Source organism: Xenopus laevis, chromosome 1L, assembly GCF_017654675.1.
Source record: "Xenopus laevis strain J_2021 chromosome 1L, Xenopus_laevis_v10.1, whole genome shotgun sequence".
Lineage (NCBI taxonomy): Eukaryota > Metazoa > Chordata > Amphibia > Anura > Pipidae > Xenopus > Xenopus laevis.
This window is the reverse complement of record NC_054371.1, coordinates 200,431,114-200,445,700: the sequence shown is the minus strand read 5'-3', so window position 1 is coordinate 200,445,700 and position 14,587 is coordinate 200,431,114. Positions and strand designations below refer to the sequence as shown.

The window sequence follows — 14,587 nt, the reverse complement described above, 5'->3', positions numbered from 1 at the left end:
TAATAATAAGGGATCTAAAGCATCAATGGAAAAAGGCTGGTCCCCTTTAGAGGAGAAGAAATACCATTTCTACTTGGGGTTGCCAAAAGTTAGGCACTATTAATGTGCGGGTCAGGGTTTTCCCTCCCTCCACCCGCACTTGCCCGAGCCCGACATCCAGCGCCGGGCGGCCGATGACATCATAAAAGGGGAGGGGCAAGCAGGCGCGCGTCTATAAAAGTTGACCCCGGAAGTCGGAAGCCGGCATTTGTAAGGGCCCGTGACCCTGAAAGGGCAGTGCGAGGTCGGTCCAAACAGTGGCTATTGGGCCGGCCCGCACATCACTATTAGGCACCCCAAGTGCCTGCTCCTATCAGCAAAAAACCACACCAACCCAGGGTTTTTCTGGTGAGCACCACGGAGCGATCCACTCCTTGCTTCTTCAGGTCTTCATGCGGCTGCGTATGCGCAGTAGAGCGAAAAGCAAAACTTCACAGAAAAAGCCGGCTATTTTGCTCTACTGTGCATGTGTCTGCCCCGGAAAATTTAAAAACTGAAGAAGTAGGCAGAGGATCGTTCCGTGGTGCTCTATGGAAGAACCCCTGGGTCGGTGCGGTTTTCTGCTGATAGGAGCACCAGCCCAGGGTGTCAGGAAAGTAAAAGTAGTCACTTGGGGGTGTCTAACTTTTGAAACCCCAAGTAGAAAATGGTATTCCTTCTTCTTTAACAAAATGTTTTCAGAAAACAGACAGATAAAGTATATATTGCTGCTGAGCTTGATCTATGCATTCCCATTGTTATATTTATGGGATGGGAACTCCTAAGACAGGCAGTAAGGACAGGGCTGAGTCTCCTGATGCTGCTTGGGGAGCAAGTGCTTGGTAAGTAAAGACTTGCAACCCTTAGAGCCCTAGCAGATGCACCCTGAGGAATATACCCCTCATTTCTGTTGCCTTTTAGCCTAATTCAACCACCACTACCTTTCTGTGCTCCTCCACTGTTTTCGTTTAACTATTCTACACCCATTGCATGATTTGTGCTAAGAGCACTACTGTATGTCTGTATGACCATGAGCAGTGGTCCCATGCAACCCAATGATTTCTCCACTTGCATATACCAATAGAGAAAAGCTGATCTGTTGCCTTCTGTCCCCTCTATGCGTGTGCGCTGGCAAGAACCGGATCAGCCAGTTAGCAAAAAATGCTGGCGACTTTTCAGTTTTTCAGGGTGATAGGCTGCAAAAGATCGTAAATTTTTTTTAGGGTACCCGGCTTCCCCCCTACATTACCTAACATATGGCAGATAAACTATACACTGGGCTCAAGTGTAGGGCAATATAACAACTTTATTTTATTTTATTAAGGTTGCCCGAGCTTGTGTAATGTAATGTATTTGCTGCTACATATACGTCCATTGAAATTTAACTTCCCGCCGAATACAAATTAGCCAACGCTAGCGCAACTTCGCTTTGCTTGCCGAATCAATGCTAGCGAAACTTCGCCACCATTCGGCGCCCTAGACGCAACTTCACATTTTAGTGAATTAGCGTTGTCCTGGCGAATTTTCGCCTGGCGAAGTGTGACGCTGTGAACGAAGCCGTCGCTGGTGGATTTTCGGAGGTTAGTGAATTTGCCCCTCAGAGCGGATTCTGGCAAGAAAATGCATGCTCTGGCCCTTTAAGAACTCAAATTTGACTGGTCGCCAACTAAAACCTGACAAATTGCTGTTTTAGTCAATGGGAGACATCCTGGGATCAATTTTGAGTTGTTTGCAGCCTTCCTGACATTCAACTTTTTTTTGGAGAAGAAACTCGAATCAAGTTTTTAAATTCGATTCGAGATTTCGGGCTGATCCTATTTACCCGAGTTTAGGAAATTATGTATTTTTTTATAAATTTCGTTTAGGCGAATTTTGAGTTCATGGGAGTTTACTGGAGTTTTAAAAACTCACATGAATTCGAAATTCGACCTTTGATAAATGTGCCTTCCCATATTCAGTGTTGCTAAGGGTCTAAATGTTTAGAAATACACTGTAATTCAAGGGACCTTGACGCGGCTTGTTAGCAGAGGACTACATTTAATGGACAATGTATTTCTTGTGCTGTGGGATTTTTGTACCTGCCTGATGATCCTTGACCAGATATTGGCCTTTACACTACTACCTTGCAGCAGCCAAGCTGGTTGAAAAACGGAATCATGTGTGGGCAGCTTTATAACAGACTCATAATGGGAGAGCAAGAGGGAAGAAGGGAGAAGAGTAGAGATTATAGTAATGATAAGAACAGAAGATTTACTGGAAATCCCTTATAATATATTATGCATCTGGACACAAAATGCACATCATTTTAACAGTTTGTTTCCCCTTAAAAGCATTTTGGTTCATTTTTCATTTTAATTTTTAATTTCTAAAATATTAGTGCCTCTTATGGTCACATGCATCTTATAGGCAGAAAAATATCTGCACTGTCCCTGAATTTAGATCCCAGTCCTAATTTCCTGAGAATGTTCACAGACTAGAAACAGTTGGAGCTCAGGACACATTGATATCCTGTGTTTACAAACTAGGCCTTGCCTTGATGAGTATTTATTTGCATTCATTATTGTATTGACCCTGTTTGTTCTACTGATTTATTGTTCTGATAAAGTGCTTCGTACATGATATGCGCTGAAACGTTGGTATGAGGAATATGCAAATCTACCTATGTGCATACTGACATAAAAATGCATTCATTGCAGTTTTGGGGTCTAAAGCTCCCCATAGACGTGACTCTTCTTGCCGAATGACCGATTTTAGGGAAGTCTGACCAATCCTTCAAAATTATCGTGCGGTTAGTGGGATTCGAACGATCGTACATCTTACAATTTTTCGGCCGACATCTGTCAGGAAATTGATCGGCCAGGTCAAAAAATCTTTGTCGGTCCCAGTGCAATCTATCTATGTTTGCAGGGCCAAGCAGGCAGCTCCCCTTTGTTTTCCTGGCAAATTGGTCTTTTTAGTTGATGGTAAATTCGTGCGATCGTTCTGAGAAAATCGTGGTCTCACGATGAGCATCTGATCTTTTAAAAATCTCAACATCTATGGCCAGCTTTACTCCCTTTCTGCAACAGGAACCAACTGAGAAAACAAATGTTTTCCTAGTATGTTTCCTTTTTGGAGGCCTTTGCATAGAATTTGTGGCATAATAGAATGCCCTCTCCCCAGCTGTGCTTAGCACTCACATGCAGAATGTGCCTAAGACTTTTCAGCCAGAAAGAATGTCCCTGAGGGAACCACATTGTGTTCTTATCTAATGTGGCTGTTAGGGCTAGTCCACACGGGGAGATAGCCACGCGTTTGCGGTCGCGGCGACAAAGCGCCGCGCCAGTCGCCGCGACCGGCGCAGGCGACAGTTTTGTATGGGCGCCTATGTAAAAACACATGTGCTAACCACACGAGGCGATGCGCTTTTCAACAGTCGCCTGAAAATGCCTCGCCAGGCTTTTTCAGGCGACTGTTGAAAAGCGCATCGCCTCGTGTGGTTATCACAGGCGTTTTTACATAGGCGCCCATACAAAACTGTCGCCTGCGCCGGTCGCGGCAACTGGCGCGGCGCTTTGTCGCCGCGACCGCAAACGCGTGGCTATCTCCCCGTGTGGAATAGCCCTTACACACACATTATTATTAACATCCTTTATTTATATAGAGTTCTAATATATTCCTCAGCCCTTTACAGAGGTTATACATTGAGGGTATGAGTTACATATGCTGCCAGGATTTAAGACTGTGGAATTTTGCAGCTTATAATAATAAGGGATCTAAAGCATCAATGGAAAATGCTTTGCTTAGGCTGGTCCCCTTTAAAGGAGAAGGAATACCATTTCTACTTGGGGTTGCAAAAAGTTAAGCACTATTGATGTGCGGGTCAGGGTTTTCCCGACCCGCACCCACCGCCCTCCCTCCACCCGCACTTGCACCAGCCCGCCGATTACATCATAAAAGGGGAGGGGCAAGCAGGCGCGTGTCTATAAAAGTTGAACCCGGAAGTCGGAAGCCGGCATTTGTAAGGTCACGGGCGGGGAGAGCAGTCAGAAAATCTTTCTATATACTTGAAATATAAGAATGATAGCTGATACTAGCCTATGGTATGCTGTACAACTAGCCAATCAAGTATCTGACACTTTAGTTCCATACAGTCACGCAGTTTACCTTTGTCCCAATTCCATTTTCTGTGCCTACAGCACATTAGCAGTGTTTTGTAGCTGCCTCTCAGTAAAACTGTGCAGCCTCCATAGTTTATAATATCCAGAATATAAATGTGATAATCTATTGTCGCAGTGGGAAGTGAGGTAAGTGCCCCCCCAAAATATCAGCTTTAATGCTATACATAGGCACTGGGACATAGAAACCCAGGGTTAAATAAAATGCTTGTAGCATGGCAGGGATTTGAGGGGAACGTAGACACTGGTCAATCTTCTAGTTGACAGTCAAAACTACTGTTTTGTTCTGATGTTTTTTCATTGTATACCATCATGTTCTGATGAAACAAATATAGTAATCTGTTAGTTTGTAAGTGATGTTGTAAGTTTCACCTCCTGGCCAATTCTAAGCAACTTTTTTATTGGTCTTTATTATTTATTTTATATGTTTTTTTTTTTAATAATTTGCCTTTTCTTCTGACTCTTTTCTGCTTTCAAATGGGGGTCACTGACCCAATCTAAAAACAAATGCTCTGTAAGGGCAGAGACACAAGGTCAGATCTCCTCTTCTTCGGGGCGACTAATCTCCCGGAACTGCCTTCCCCTGTCTTCTCGCCGGCTAGAATGAAAATCACCACGGGATGGCAATAGGAGCGCTTCAGTCTTCCGAAGTCGCCCGAAGTTTCCTTGTGTGTCTCTGCTCTAAGGCTACAAATGTACTTTTTATTACCAATCTTTCTATTCGGGTCTCTCCTATTCATATTCCAGTCTCTTATTGAAATCAACACATGGTTGCTAGGGTAATCGGGACCCTAGCAACCAGACTGCTGAAATTGCTAACTAGAGAGCTGCTGAAAAAAAGCTAAATAACTCACAAACCACAAATAATAAAAATTAAACCCAATTGCAAAATGTCTCAGAATATCACATCACATACATCAACAGTTAACTCAAAGGCGAAGAACCCCTTTAAATAAAGTTCTGCACCATTCTTGCTCCCTGTAGGCCAATATTATCCACGTTCTAAATTCATTTTATACTATAATGCTGAGTTTTTAATATTTTTGTAATTTATAAGGGAAAAAAATGTGTTTATGGAGGCAATGTCAATGAAAATTCAGTAGCAATGTTCCAAATGGGTTAGACCTGCTTGTTGTAGGGAAGCACAAAACCTTGGATTCGGTTTGGGATTTGACTGAATCTGAGCCTTTCTCAGCAGGATTTGACTGAATCAAAGAGCCTGGCCAGATCAAATCAGAACCCCTCGGGTCAGTTGGGTTTGGGCCGATACTCACACAAAGGATTCCGGCTGCAGGCCAGTTCAGGCCATGCTCTTCCTGCTGCTATGGCCTCCCTTCCGTCTGTGACCTAACTTTGCATGTCTTCGGACCCAGTGGCACCTTCCCCACCCTGCCCTTTCCGTGACGTTAGAGACAGGGACAGATCAGGAATGTAAATAGAAGTGGACTCTCAGGCCAGGTTGGGTGCGGGTTTTCAGTGGCGGGTTCCAGGTGCAGGTCCCGCACATCGCTAGAAACTGTGGAAAAGCAATCCTACAGCCTAACATGCATTCTTCTCCTATTCTACTGGCCCTGCACTGGTAACATAATCCTAGAAAAGTGTACATTTTGAATACAAATATTTTAAAGAACTAAAAACAAATATGCATATATCAGTGCTGTTTTATTATTATTGCTAAATATTATATGTATACTTTATTTTGCTTGTAATAGAAATTCGTTTAATTTTAAAGAATCTTATCAAACTGGAATATATATTTAAGTAAATATTGCCCTTTTACATCTCTTGCCTTGAGCCACCATTTTGTGATGGTCTGTGTGCTGCCTCAGAGATCACCTGACCAGAAATACTACAACTCTAAGGGGCCGATTCACTAAGCTCGAGTGAAGGATTCGAATGAAAAATACTTCGAATTTCGAAGTATTTTTTGGGTACTTCGACCATCGAATGGGCTACTTCGACCTTTGACTACGACCTTCGACTTCGATTCGAAAGATTCGAACGAAAAATCGTTCGACTATTCGACCATTCGATAGTCGAAGTACTTTCCCTTTAAAAAAAACTTCGACCCCCTACTTCGGCAGATAAAACCTACCGAAGTCAATGTTAGCCTATGGGGATGGGGAAGGTCCCCATAGGCTTGCTAAACTTTTTTTGATCGAAGGATTTTCCTTCGATCATTGGATTAAAATCCTTCGAATCGTTCGATTCAAAGGATTTAATCGTTCGATCGAACGAAAAATCCTTCGATCGATCGAACGAACGTTTAGCGATATTCGAAGTCGAAGGATTTCAATTCGAGGGTCGAATTTCGAAGTATTTTTTACTTCGAAATTCGACCCTTAGTGAATCTGCCCCTAACTGTAACAGGAAGAAGTTTGGAAGCAAAAGACAGAACTCTGTCTGTTAATTGGCTCATGTGACCTTACATGTATTGTTTGTTTCCGTTTGTGTGCACCGTGAATGATACGATCCCAGGGGGTGGGCCTTATTTTTTAAAATGGCAATTTTCTATTTAGGATTACCCAATGGCACGTTCTACTAAAAAAGTATTTATATTATTATGTAAATGGTTTGTTTACATGAAGCAGGGTTTTACATATGAGCTGTTTTATGCAATATCTTTTTATAGAGACATTGTTTGAGGTGTATAGTTTTCCTTTAAGCTGGCCATTCACCAGTCACTAAAAGTTGTGTACATAGCCCTTTAAGACCAAGTGGGCACCTTACTAAACCATGTATGGGATATTCAGGACTGCCTGCGAGACTAATATTTGTCCAGATATCTACTGGTCATCTTTGAAAACCCGGTCGTGTTGAGCATATCGATACCATGTTACTACATAAATTATATACCATGCTAGACTTTAATGTCCACACTGCTTTTCATATGTCTTTGGTACAATTATGTTTACTGCCTCATCCTTTTCTTCATGAGTGTATTGATCCCTATTCTGTTCAAGTGGACCTCTAAAAAATAATTTTAAAGTCTACTTGTAATATGTTGCTTAGATCTAATGTGAGACTTCTTGCCTTACAAACTGTGGGATCCAGCACTGCCACCTTATTATTTGATGATAGATATTCCTGCCCTTTCCATGTAACTGACTGGTCAGTAGCAGAGTGAAACATAGACATTACATGAATACTCCCCCTTCTTTTCTCCATTATTTAAATTACACTAATCGTGGAAACCAGTGCTGGAATCTCCACAGCCCCTTGCTGGCCATGTAGTTGCTATGGTAACTACTGAAAGGAAAACCATTTGAAAGACAATACAATATGTTAAATAAATGTCTAAAATTATGTATATTTCCTTAAGTTATTGATGTTTGGAACATACATTGTTATTTATTTTTAAATGTTTTTGGTATGTATAGATATAGACCGCAATATTTTAACAGATATTAATTGAATAACATGTCTCTATAATTACATATCGCCAGGTGGGAATTTTAGCCCATATAAAGGTATGGGATATGTTATCCGGAAACCTGTTATGCAGAAAGCTCCGAATTTTGGGAAGGTCATCAGCCACAGACTCCTTTTAATCAAATAATTCAAATTTTTTTTTTCAAAGTTTTCCCTTTTGCTGTAACAATAAAACAGTACCTTGTACAGGTATGGAACCTTGTCGAGAATGCTTGGGATCTGTGGTTTTGTGGATAAGGGATCTTTCTGTAATTTGGATCTTCATCTTCGTCTACTAAAAAACTATTTAAGCAGTAATTAAACCCAATAGGATTGTTTTGCCATAAGTAAGGAATTATATCTTAGTTTTGATTAAGTGCAGGTTACGGGATCTGTTATATGGAAACCCGTTATCCAGAAAGCTCTTAATTACGGAAAGGCAATCTCCCATAGACTCCATTTTATCCAAATAATCCACATTTTTAAAAATGATTTCCTTTTTCTCTGTAATAATAAAACAGTAGCTTGTACTTGATCCAAACTAAGTTATAATTAATCCTTATTGGAAGCAAAACCAGCCTGTTGGGTTTATTTAATATTTACATGATTTTCTAGTAGACTTAAAGGAATACTGTCATCGGAAAACATGTTTTTTTCAAAACGCATCAGTTAATAGTGCTACTCCAGCAGATTCCTGCACTTAAATCCATTTCTCAAAAGAGCACAGATTTTTTTATATTTATATAAAAATAGTCTCAGACATAAATGTGCTAAAGAAAAAGCAATCTACTTTGTTGCTTGCTTGTAGCCTTTAAAACAACTGTGTTTTTATATTACATTTCGATTATGAATTAAATGCAGCACATTACACTTTTTAGGCACAAACTGGTGCCCAAGGCACGTGGAGATTGAGAGAATTGCCTGAAGTCGCACAATGTTGGCACAAATGTCTTTACAGGAATCCAACCCAATTCTGCCTCAGTCCAGCTATTCAAACATTGAGCAGTGTTGTGTAAACTTAAGCAATCTGCTTACATAAAACCTCCTACAAAATAAAGATTTTACTTCAGTTTCCTTTTTCTATATTTCAGGTTTTAATTTGTCTTATGTACTTCTAGGGTGGCCATACATTATAAGATCCGCTTGTTTGGCAAGGTCACCAAATGAATGGATCTTTTCCCCGATATGCCGGCCAAAGGCTTAATGATTTGAATTACAGCAACTATAGGGGCTGTTGTGGTAAGGACTGAATCAACGTGCCGATGTGGTCCTCTATTCAACATTAAAATCAAACTTCCCCGCCCAACATCTGCCTGATTTTTGGTCACATATCGCTTTGGTGAAACTAAAAACTGGACATACATGGGCAGTGTGTATGGGGTCTGCATATAGGGTCTGCATATAGGGTCTGCATACCTCCCAACTGTCCCATTTTGAGCAGGACAGTCTCAATTTTGACAGCTCAACTCGCAGTCCCAGGTTTGTTACTGAAATGTCCAAACTTTCTCTTTAATCTCCTGCACCGAACAGCCAGAAAAAGATACAAAATTTCTAACTTGATTGGCTTTTGGCAGAGAGCTCAGAATTAGTTACAATTTAAGAAAAGCAATTATTAACTATTTAAGATAAGCAGGTCTCTTGGGGAAACTGATTTGCAGCTGAAAGGGCAATTCACCTTCATTACAAAAACTGTAATAACAAAAAACACAGAAATGTGTTCAAACTTTAATAACCTGCCAAATTTTGTAAAATGCACATGGAAATTAGGGGTGTTGGCACAAAAATGGGCATGTTCAAAAAAATTTAGCCACGCTCTTCATGGCAAATCTTTTTGTCCCTTTTTCTATTTCCAAAATGTTAGGAGATATTTGTCTGTATTACAGGGCAGGTTTAAAAAACCCATTGGGAAAGGACAGTAGTAGCTCCTTGATGCTGTTTTCACCTGGCCAGACTGCAAAGGCCCACATTATGATCCAGTTTTAGTCTGGGGTCCATAGGTATTTATAGCTGCTTGTGCCTAGGAGATATAAATGGCAGAGCAATACCCAGGCTTTAATACATTTTGAAAAATTCAATGGAGCAGGCACTTAGAATAAAGGCAATCTTCCACCAGGCTGTTGAAGCAAAGTAGAAAGGATTTACTGTGTCCATGTGCAGTGACTGCTCCATTGAATTCTTTCGTTTGTCCACTGCCTGTGCTGACTCAGGGGGTGGTGTACCTGGGCCACTTTCTTCATGTAGTGAGTGACAACTGCACTTTATTTGGGGACCCCTATTCAAGTTTATCATACCTCTAATACGTTTTGCTTTACTTCTTGGACATCAGCAAATGAGCTTCTCTCATACTGGTGGGGGGTTTATTATCAGAAACGCATCAAATCTTACGTTTTTTGCCTAATTTGGATCACCACAACATAAGTCTATTACAAACATTTAAACATTAAATTACATTATTGTGCACCAATATGGATTTATGCTAGCTTAGTTACAATCAAGTGTAAACTACTGTTTTATTATTATTATTACATAGAAAAGGTAAATTATTTATAAAAAAAAGTAGAATTATTTCATTAAAATTGGCTTTGCTTCGGTTTCTAGATATTGGGTTTCTGGAAATTGAGAAGCACTGTCGTGTCCTAGTGGAGTTTCAGCCTAATAGCATCGAAAACCTCACTTGTTTGTCTTTCCAGCCCTAAACCATTGATCAGAGGATGTTTTGTGTCCAGTTGAACAAACCGTTAAAATAGATAGATGGTAGATAGATAGATAGATAGACAGACAGACAGACAGACAGACAGACAGACAGATAGATAGATAGATAGATTGATACAGTAGATAGATAGATAGATAGATAGATAGATAGATAGATAGATAGATAGATAGATAGATAGATAGATGATAGATAGATAGATAGATAGATGATAGATAGATAATATCAATATTAGTCAAAATATATTTTATTGGGATGTCCAGTTGAACACACTGTTAACTTACATAGATAAAAACATACGTATCCCAAAGCCACCTGACTTAAGGTGGCTTTTTAGGCTCGCTCAGAACCTTGAGTAGTGGGTGGCCATTAAATCACCTATAAGGCCCCATAGAGGATGTTTTGTCATGGCTCCTCGAGCAGTGATCATAGACCCAAAGCCACTTTTCCACATTTTCAGGTTTTACCATAATTCTCTGCTGTGTTTGTTGCTACCACCTGTTCTGGGAAACTATTCCAGACATCCTCCACCTGCTTTGTAAAGTAATAGCCTAAACATTGTCATTAAGTCTTCATATGTCTTGTGTGACATGTCTTGTGTTGATATGGGTTAAAGGGGTGGTTCACCATTAAGTTAACTTTTAGTATGTTATAGAATGGCTAATTCTAAGCAACTTTTCAATTGGACTTCATTTTTCTTTTATATAGTTTTTGAATTATTTGCCTTCTTCTTCTTCTGACTCTTTCCAGCTTTCAGTTGGGGGTCACATAACTCATCTAAAAAAACAAATGCTCCGTAAGGCTACAAATGGATTGTTATTGCTACTTTTTATTACTCTTCTTTCTATCCAGGCCTCTCCTATTTATATTCCAGTCTCTTATTCAAATCAAAACATGATTGCTAGGGTAATTTGGAACCTAGCAACCAGATTGCTGAAAATGCAAACTGTAAATAAAAAGCTAAATAACTGAAAAATCACAAATGATTAAAAATGAAAAACAATTGCAAATTATCTCTGAATATCACACTCTACAGCATGCTAAAAGTTAATTTAAAGGTGAACAACCCCTTTAATTTCACAGCCAAGTTCTTACTTTCCTTAAATTATCTTTTTTTAGCATTTTCTTTGAATGTACCAAAATGATTATATAATTACTGTATGGTGATGTTTGAAATATATTCTCCTATTGTTTTATGCAGTAATTGGTAGAGTACTGAATATAACAGCAGTTCCTACCCCAAAGTGCTTCTAAATAAACCTACTGCAGACACCCAACATTGGGGCAGATTCACTAACCGGCGAAAAGTCGCCAGCGACTGCTTCACACTCATCGCCACACTTTGTCAGGTGAAAATTTGCTCAGATAATGCTAATTCACTAAAATGCAGTGTTTAGTTTTCATGTCCAGGAAACCTTAATAAAGACATTAGAGCTGTTGTAATGCCCTACACAGGAGCCCACTGTTAAATGAATGTTCCATATGTTAGAAAATGTATGGGGGAAACTGGTTACCTCAAAGACTTTTGAAGGCTATCACTCTGAAAACAGGAACAAGATGCCAGGGTTTTTTTAAACTTTGATGCTTTTAAGAATATGATGTAAGCAACAGAAGATTGAGGAAGATCTATGTACTCCAGTGCATGAATCGGTGATGTCCCTGCGGGCGGTAACGATGGCGAATTGTCACTAACGTTAGCCACTTCGCCGTTTAGCAAATCTGCCCCATTGTTTTTTGCCTTTAAATCAGTAATTTCTGGCATTACTGGAATGCTAGAACTGGAGAGAAATCAAAGTGGTATCAATAACCAGTACTGATTTTCTTTATTAATCAGCCAGAGATCCTACATACTGTAGGCTGAAATGTTATCATGTTGCTGTAAAATAAACAGGGCACATTTTTATCTGCTTTATTTGGACATTCTTTTCCACTTCAATATCCGTTCTGTATGAGTGGGTTTGATGAGATGGGTTGCTCGAGGCTGCTTTTACTTTACTCACTCGGGCGGAAGGTTTTCTGTCCAATCAAATAATGCTTTCGTGAGAAACCACATGATGTGACACATATGTGACCTGACGGGATTTTGTGGGCATATAATACAGCTGTCTCTGCAGTTTGCTTTATCGTTCCCAGAATCATTGCATAACCTTACCTAATTGCCTAGCTTTTACAAATAACATGTTTGGCATCAGCTGGCAGCTAATATTGTTTATTGGTGGGGCTGTCTGCTTTTGGCAGAGAGCTCTAAACCAATATCTGGGGCAATTCTTATGTACAAGATTTGTATGTAGATGCCTGTGCTCATATGATAAGAAATATAAATGTATGGACATCATATGGTCCCTGATTTAAAAGCGAGGATGGCCAAGTGAATATATACATAGATATATGCAATATAATTGTATATAATGTACTGAATGTTACCCATAGCAACAGATCCACCCTTTGCTTTAAAGGAGTGGTTCACTTTTAAGTTAACCTTACATACGTTATAGAATAGCCTATTCCTAACAACTTTACAATTGGTTTTCATTATTTATTGTTCATAGTTTTTAATTTATTTTCTTTTTTTCTTTTTACATCTTTCAAATAGGGGTCACTGAACCTGGCAGCCAAACCCATTGCTCTGTGAGGCTACAGTTTTGTTATTGTTACTTTTTATTACTTATCTTTCTGTTTCAAACTACTGCCTGGTTGCTAGGCTAAATAAGACCTTAGCAACCAGCTGCTGAAATACCAAACTGGAGAGCTGAAAAAGCGAAATACCTGAAAAAGCGAAATACCTGAAAACCCATTAAAGGGATTGTTCTTAAATTTACTTTTAGTAACATGTAGAGAGTTATATTCCGAGACAATCTGCAAATGGTTTTCATTTTTTATTATTTATAGTTTTTGAGTTATTTAGCTTTTTATTCAGCAGCTCTACAGTTTGTAATTTCAGCACTCTGGTTGCTAGGGTCCAAATTACCCTAGGAATCATGCATTGATTTGAATAAGAGACTGGAATATGAATAGGAGAGGCCTGAATAGAACAATGAGTAATAAAAAGTAGCAATAACAATAAATGTGTAGCCTTACAGAGCATTTGTTTTTTAGATGGGGTCAGTGACCCCCATTTGAAAGCTGGAAAGAATCAGAAGAAGAAGGCAAATAAATCAAAAACTATAAAAAAGGAAAAAACTAAAAGCCATTGAAAAGTTGCTTAAACTGACCATTCTATAACATACTAAAAGTTAACTTAAAGGAGAACCATCTCTTTAAAAACGAAGACCATTTCGAAAATTGTCTTAGAATTTCAATGTCTGCATCATACTAACATTCAACATGTTCAACTTTTAACAATGAACCTTTTATTTATCAAAAGTAATTGCTGGTTTGCGGCTGTTGGTAATTTGACTGATGCAATATAGAACCTCTGTTAGTAAATCAGCCCCACAGTAGTCTGACTGATGATTGGTTTGTGTGTGCGCATGTGACTGACAGACGTTAGATAACCATAAGACAAAATCACATCTAGGGGATTATTTATTAAAGTCCAAATGCCAAAAACTCAAAAAAATTCAATTTTTTTACTATAAAATCAGAATTTTTAGTGGGAAAAAAACTCAAATTTTTCGAAATGTATTATATATACGATGGAAAAAGTCAGAATCCGAAAATCCAGCATCTCAAACCTGCCAAGGTTGTATATAAGTCAATGGGAGAGCTCCCTATCTTATTTGGAAGTTTCTGTGGTCTGCGCTAGAATTAGCCTGAAAATCCGTATATTTCCGACTTTTCGGGCAAAAATCCTAAAAAATTCAGGCTTTTAGGGAAAAGGCATGAGAAAATCGTACAATCCAGGTTTTCTCTCTATTCTAGTTTGGTCTGACTGGTTTAATTTAAATACTCATACATTTTGATGAATAAGTCACTACATCACACATTACACCTCCTCAATACAAAAATATGACCTTCCCTCTGTGTGGTAAATCCAGAGATTGGGGGCATGTGTGGTCTGTGCAAAGTTACATGATGTTAGTTATGTAATAGAAGTATGCGACAGGGATAGTCATCTATAGCAACCAATCAGCAGGAAGCATTTCCTGGTCACCTGTTTAAGCGCAAACAGCTTATTGGTTGCTATGAGGTACTAGACCTGGGCCAGCTTTGTGCTTCTTATTACATATGGGGGTGTCCTGAGGTAAATGAATGCAAGGGATGGGGCATGTTTACTAACATTGGAGATAAATATCTGGAGAGATTTCTGGATATGTTTCCCATAGCAACCTTCAGCAATTAGCTTTTAACA

General features: G+C 39.3%; 1 protein-coding gene across 4 annotated transcripts in view; it reads left to right on the top strand.

Moving 5' to 3' along the window:
• The window catches only part of fam169a.L (family with sequence similarity 169 member A L homeolog), a 43,787-nt gene that overhangs the window by 10,842 nt on the left and 18,358 nt on the right, over nt 1-14,587 (top strand). Inside the window, exon 1 of one of the 4 annotated variants that reach the window (XM_041568848.1) lies at nt 14,460-14,479. The exons of the other annotated variants lie outside the window; for them this stretch is intronic. The gene's annotated coding sequence lies outside the window, so the exon portion shown is untranslated. Of the gene's footprint in view, nt 1-14,459; nt 14,480-14,587 lie in introns of those variants that run through there. 4 annotated transcript variants of the gene reach the window in all.